Source organism: Paramisgurnus dabryanus, chromosome 11 (genome assembly GCF_030506205.2).
Source record: "Paramisgurnus dabryanus chromosome 11, PD_genome_1.1, whole genome shotgun sequence".
Classification (NCBI taxonomy): Eukaryota; Metazoa; Chordata; class Actinopteri; order Cypriniformes; family Cobitidae; genus Paramisgurnus; species Paramisgurnus dabryanus.
The window spans coordinates 29,428,791-29,436,293 of NC_133347.1; the positions used below are offsets into that span (position 1 = coordinate 29,428,791).

Here is a 7,503-nt window from a genome sequence, read left to right on the forward strand (position 1 = left end):
CAGAATCAGGAAACAAGACAGAGAACGCTTGGTAGTGCAGTGAGACATACATATAATACTTCGGGGTGAGTGATCAGATAAGAAGTGGCTTTATACAAAACAAACAGGAAGTGAATAGTGAAGTGTGACATGGCATGAATTCAAAATAAAAGACCAGAGACATGACTTCAAAATAAAATATCTAACAACAGAATACAAACAGAACACAAGACAAAACCCTTACACTCAGATGTAATGCAAGTGTTATACAGTATAAAATGGATGACTGTGTGCTCGAGTTCCAGACAAACTAACTACCCAGCTAGCATGTATAATCGGCCCGAGCTCGGCTGCCCTGCGGCAGCTGCGGCTCAGACTCGGCATCGGCGTGTGTTAACCGAGCCGATTGTGCCCCGCAGCTCGCTCTGGCACATTCATTTTTGTTCTGGCTGTAAGCACTGGGCCGATTCATGTTCAACGTAACTGGTAACCCAGCTCTGGCTATATGATCTGGACCACTTTTGGAAATGACTCGGCTTATGTTAAATCAAGGATGGTTTTAATGGATGCCATTCAATGTAGGCGACTTTCTTTAACACAAATGTAGATTTTTAACTCCAACCGTTTTAGTCTGTCCATAACAAAAGACAGTAAAAAACAAAACATGGTCAGACAAATCCAAATTAAACCCTGCTGCTCGTTGATGTCCTAAGACACGAAACGATCGGTTTCTGTGAGAAACCGAACTGTATTATATAATTTATACCTCTAATACGGCGCCTTCTTCTTCTTTTGAGTTTTAATGGCGGGTTGCGAAGCAACGTCATAGTTGCATACTGCCATCTACTGTATCGGATGCACGGCTTGAGGGCTATACAGGGACACCCGAAACCGTAGGTGGCGGTATGCACCTATGAAGTTGCTTCGCAACCCGCCATTAAAACTCTAAAGAAGAAGGTGCTGTGCACGGGCTCATTTGACTACGCATAGTACTGTATTAGAGGTAAAAAAAATTATATAAATACTGTTCGGCTTCTCGCACAAACCGATCGTTTCGTTTCTTAGGATATCAATGTGTCGTCACGAGCGGCAGGGTTTAATTTGGATTTGTCTGTGCATGTTTTTACTGTCTGAGATTTTGTTACTATTCACATGCATACAGACTGAAACGGTTGGAGTTTCTACATTTGTGTTGTACTGAAGAAACAAAATCACATACATCTTGGATGGCCTCGGGGTAAGCTGATAAATACAAAAAATTCATTTTAAGATGAATCCCGTACGTTGGCGGCTGTTTTAAACTGGGTGCTCGGCTCAGACCCTTTTGCCAGTATGAAGCCGATTTCAACGGTAACTGCAGAAAGCGTCAGCACGCTCAGCTCATCACTGGAGTAACGTCTGTACAACGGGTGAGATAAAACTCAACGCCTGACTGAATCATCCATTCCCTTTTCGATCCTACGCCATACGTTAAACTTGAGCTAAGTCTTGTGTTCAGTTTCCTTAAAAAGCATCAACATTCACGCTAAGCATAGTTTCAATCGAGTTCCCGTCACATCATATATTAACTCTATTTCGAACTGTTGCTGATTACATGTTGGTTATTATTGATTCGTTCATGTTCCTTTGACATGTTCATGTACTTTTTTCCAGATGAAACAAACATAAAGAATTCATAATTCATTTAAGAATTATTAATTAGGACAACATCAAATTGTTTATCATGTCTGAGAAAAGTAGTGCAAATTTTGGATAATATGAAAGTGGCTCCAACTTTTATGGCGCGAACGAAGCTAGCATTGACTAGCTGGGATGTTAAATAATGGGACGCAATTTTTATTAAATGCAATTTACGTGATTAATATTTACAAGCATAGTGTTCTTTGGAAGAAAATTAAGTGGAACAAAATGTTAGCTGGTAGTGCTGTGACAAATCGCAGTTGATCCGAACCACGGTTCGGCTCGCATGTGATTCGCGGATTAATATATACCAGTGTATGGAATGTCACAATTATAGATTTGTGTGTAAACTTAAACATGTCTTGATGGACCCTAATTTATGCACTGTGCAGTTATGCTGGTAGTTGGGTAATGTCATAATGGTTATTGGGTTGGGCTTGGACTAAAAAAGGGAAATTGTAATGGTTTAGTATAATAAGACATTATGTATGGTTTTGTACAATGCTAATCTTTTTTTCTTTTTTCCTCAGGTAATCTTGCTTTTGCTGTTCTAAAATAAACACTGCTCTTAGGTAAGAATGGCTGATCAAATGCATTATTTTAAATCTAATCTGAGACACAAAGCAGTTAAATCGTTGTCTAATTTGCTGCAAGGTATTAAGAACGACAGTAAGCTTGTTGACGATGATCTGACTGATGACTGATATGTGTGATGAGATTAAAACTATGGCTGTGCAAAAAAATCGATACAGCTAACTACCATGATAGTTAGCTGTATCGATAGTGTATCGATATTTCGATCTCTACTGTCGATATTTTAAAAAACATCAAATCCCTCTGTGTGCGTCAAACGACCTCCTCGCCGCTGCTATAGTTGTCACTGTCCAGTTGTCTGCCATATACGGCCATTCGGCCAATGTCTCAGAAGTTAGAGGGAGTGAGAAAATGGCAGAAAATTTAAAAACACCTGCATCTTTCAAAGAGCTGCAGGTGTTCAGCTCTATTTTTTACATTTTTGATTGTATTGTGATACGTATCTTATCATAACCCATGTATCGTGACACGTATCGTATCGGGAGGCCCTTGCCAATACCCAGCCCTAATTAAAACAACTTTTCTTTTAGCACACCACCCATACATGGCACACAAAACAGGTCTTGTGAGGGGGCTGTGCCCACAGGTAGAAATTCTGTAGGTCCACGGGCTTCTCCCCTTTCAGCGAACATCACAGCGCTTAGTCCACCATCGTGGTCTCCAATCTCCATTACCAACAGCCTGAGTGCTACACCTACAGACACCCCAACCCATGCAGCAGCTGGCAGAAGTCAGACATCAGGCCAAACTGGATTTCAAGTAAGAAGGGCGAGATAGCCCATGGAGAGAAAAAAATCACTTTGGTATTAGGGCTGGGTATTGTTTCAGATGTCTCAAATCGATTCAGATACATTAGATCTCAAATTGATTGGATTGCGATTTTCGATTCAATGATTACATTTTCACTGGCCCCACCACAAAAAAAGTAATAAATGAATGAAATAGTTTTTGTAGTTTTTACCCATTTATTCTTGTAATAAGGTTATGACACCCAATATTTTAAATACCAGTGAAAATTAACAATTATCAATTCTATTTTTGATACTACAGCTAAAACTACTAATATAAATTTCATAGATTAAAGACAAGTTAATAGTTGTTAATAAAAATTAAATGCAAGCAATGCAATATAAGTACAATAGAACAAAGATACAAATGAAGAAATCTGTGCATTTCAGGTAGGTCTAACAGTATTTTTCAGATACAGAAATTGAAAAAAGTAATCAAATGTAAAATAACACGGCATATCTTCACTAATTAGGATTAACCTTTATTTAATCTGCACAAAGTTACAAATCGTTATTCAGTGAAAAGCAGGGAGTGACTTCCTCTTTTGTAGTTTGATTAACATTTAAAAACACAGACAGGTGAAGGTTACTACCACTTTAAGACTAATGCACGGATCAAATTATGATAGGCAATGAATGCATTCCTTTTCTACTTCTTCTCATAACCGTCTGTTTACTCGCAAAGGCCGGCATTTTTAAAAAAAATTTGTGAATTTGCAAGTAGAGAACTAGAATTAATTTCGTAATTTGCACGCTGTCGCACAGCTGTAAGCGCTTCCAGTGTGTGCTCTTCTCACATAGCGCATGCAAGTTCTCTTTCGCTTGAATGCTTAAATTGACAAGGCTTAAAAATGCGTGCAAAATGTAAACTTTTATGATCATGCAGCACTGGCCCAATCGGGACATTGACAGTTCCTTCAACCGGAATGCTTTTCAGATATAATGTAATGAAAATAAATACAGAAAAATGATGAGAATTGATATTGAATTGACCACATTTAAAAAAAAATTTTTCACTTTTTTTGCCTATTCCTATTTGGTATATGTGATGAGATTAAAACATATTTTTCTTTTCTTTTAGCACACCCCACCCTTACATGGCACACAAGTATATGACACACAACACAGGTCTTCTCAGGAGGCTGTGCCTACAGGTAGGAATTATACAAAGTGATCTCTCTCGGTTTACTCTGACATATCTACATACAATGTTTTGCTAGTAATCTGCTATGCCTGCTTTTTCTTGTGTTCTACAGCAATAGGCTTTACGCCCAGCTGCACTACTTCCTGAACTTCAGCCAGCTCCTTGTTTCCTGTCTGCCATTATTGGACAAACTGATTAATCCAGGTGTGCCTGAGCTTAGTAGTCACAACAACAATAATCAGACACACCTGGATTTATCAGTTTGTCCAGTAATGGCAGACAGGAAACAAGGAGCTTAAAGCCTATTGCTAAGGAGATCCTCATCCAGCTCGATTTTATTAGAGAGCAGCAGTTGCAGACTTCACCCCAGACCCAACACATTTTGGGCTGCCACTTTCAACTATTGAGGAGCTACAATGTTTGAAGGAGACATTAAATAATCCAGATGAGAAGAAGAATTTGGTGAGGTAAATTATGGTTTAATCAGATCATTCCTAAAAGTCAGTCCTCATTTTCACTCATGCTATATTCCTTAAATAACTAATAAGGTACATGTCTTTTTGTTTCAGACTGTTTTTCCTGGAATGGTCGGAGACAAGACTCTTAAAGACACCGTGGGGTGGGTCCTGAAAAAAACTATGAACTCTTCGTGGTGAGACTCATCAATTGAAGTGGGGTCAACTGAACGCCTGCATTCAAAGGGCTCACTTTGAAAAGTGTGGTTTTGGGTGAGTGTCAGTGCTGGAAACGGCACTGTAGTGACATCCCAGGGCTCTACAGTGCGACTGACTCGATCAGTGGCTGGTTGCATAAACCTTTAAGACTAGTCTTAAAAGTTAGTCATTTTTTTTCTTCAAGACTGATCATAATTGTATTTCTATACTCAAACTCTATTTAGAACATTAACATCATAACATTATCATAAATTGAAATGCATTAATGCTACTTCTGAGCCTCATTAAACAGTCTGTAAATATAACTAAATCCCACATTTCTGTTATATGCCACCTCTGCAGTGCAAAGATGAATTGTGTTGCTACTGATTTCATTTGATTGGTAACTTATTCTTCCTGATTGCCTCTTATTATTCTAACTCAATTTATGAATTTGAAATTTAATAAGGTTAACATTTTATAGTCAAATATCTCCTTATAATGGGAAGGTGATTTTGTCATTGATCAGAATGTGCTCCTAAATTTTTGAATGTGCTCCTAAACTAAAAAGAAATGTAAGCGTAGAGCCCTGCATCCAAAATAAGTTTTGGTGGTTTTATGAGTAACATCACATGGTCATGCTGACCTCTTCTATCTTTGCTTTTTTTTCAGATGCAGTCCGCCGGAATGCCCTGACCAAAGATAACACAGAAAAGGAGATAGAGCTCCTCATCACCAGGTGGTCGGTGCTAGCATATGACAGGGATGGTGGCCGAATCCAGACAATAGACAGACAATGAATTAAAATGTTTTAAATTTAAAAATGTTGATTTTTGGAAAATTCATATTTCATTTGAACTGATTGTGTGTGTGTGTGTGTGCACCTGGTAATTATCACGTTGTGTCCCCACAAAGATAGGAATACCAGTATTTTTGTGACCTTGTGTCCCCATGAGGAAACAAGCTTATAAATCAAACAAAATGATGTTTCTTGTAAATGTGAAGTAGGAGAAGGGTTTCTGTGATGGTTGGGTTTAGGGAATGGGGTAGGTAAGGGGAATAAAATATACAGTTTGTATGGTATAAAATGCATTACGTCTATGGAATGTCCCCACAAAACATGGAAACCTGTTTGTGTGTACGAGAGAGAGAGAATGTGTGTTCAAGTGAATAAAAAATGCATTAAACGTGAAATCCTTGTTCTTCCTTGTGTGTTTTATTTTCAGTTAATATTGCATAATGGTTGCTTAGCAATTTTAGTATTAACCAATCAATAAAATCAATAAATTAAACAAGCCCAAATAAGGAACAGGATTGGAGGGGAGCTTACGTCCTCTCACTCGGGGTTCCGCAATCGGGCCGCGTTAAAACTGAGTGCTCGGCCGTGTCCTCGGGGCGCGTGAAAACCGAGCGCTCGCAGAGCAATCGGACCTAGATTCATGCCGAGGATCGGCCGAGTGTTCCAGCATTAATCGTTCCGCTTTCGGCCCGCGCAATTTTTGCTAGCTGGGTATTGCGGCATAAGTATATTTACTAGACAACTTTTGTGAATGCTTTGTTAAAGAGATATGTGTTTAGTTTAGACTTAAATTGATTGACTCTGTTTGATTCTCATACATTGTTGGATAAATCATTCCAGAGCTTGGGGTCTGAGTAGGAAATGGATCTACCACATTTAGACATTTTTGATATTCTAGGGATAATTAAGTGACCAGAATTGTGTGCAATTATGAATAATATTTCTTTACTTATTATATATGCGATATTCGACTAGCCAGTGTAAGGATGCCAAAATTGGACTTATGTGATCATATATATAAGAGTAGGCACTCTTGCAACAGCGTTTTGAACCAGCTGAAGTTGGTAAACTTGATTTGCGTGACAACCCCAGTAACGAGTTACAATAATCAATTCTTGAAGTCATAAAAGCGTGGATAAGTTTATATGCAAATAATGCAGACAGCATATGGTTTATTTTGGAGATATTTCTAAGATGAAAAATGCTGTGTGGCAGAACTTGGAGATATGACTCTCGAAAGATAGATTGCTGAAGAACTTCACATCTAGGTTCTTTACTGTGGAAGAGGGCAGTGCAACCATTTTTGGACAAATTATAATCTGACATTTTGTTTGACGCTATGTGGTTAAATAATGAAATAAGTATATCTGGTTAAATAAGTATATGTGCTTTATTAGAGTTCAGCTTAAAAAACTGGTGAGTTTCGCTAGGGTACGAGGACAGGTAAAGTTGGGTATCAAATGCACAACAATGAAAACTGATGTTATGTTTCCTGATAATGTCTCCTACAGATAACATATATAAAACGAGAAAAGAATAGGGCCAAGAACCGATCCCTGTGGTATGCCATATTTAACCTGAGAGTAACGCCTGACCACTGTTGTCATTCCAGCTTGACGATCCTACGGTTTCTGCCCGCATCTCGGCATGCCTGAGTGACATCTTACTCTGGATGAGGATCATCTTCTCCAGCTGAACTTTGCAAAGACAAATTTGCTTGTCACTATGACCCTAAGATTCATCACAATCTTTCCATTTTAACTAGGTTCTTCGACCATTAGGCCTTTCAGAACAACCAGAAACCTGGGAGTGGTAATTGATGATCAGGTTAGCTTCATAGAGCATGTTGCCAGCACCAACCCCTGT

General features: G+C 38.6%; 1 long non-coding RNA gene across 2 annotated transcripts; it reads left to right on the forward strand.

The window, feature by feature from the left end:
- The first annotated feature begins 475 nt into the window (after positions 1-475).
- Positions 476-5,674, forward strand: LOC135729862 (uncharacterized). Of its 2 annotated transcripts, none has more exons than XR_010525773.1 (6): positions 476-2,231; positions 2,784-3,012; positions 4,123-4,195; positions 4,298-4,652; positions 4,755-4,913; positions 5,511-5,674. It is a non-coding gene; the product is annotated as an uncharacterized lncRNA (long non-coding RNA). The 2 variants fall into 2 exon arrangements; XR_012337966.1 differs by having other exon boundaries at positions 2,891-3,012.
- Positions 5,675-7,503: the final 1,829 nt, after the last annotated feature.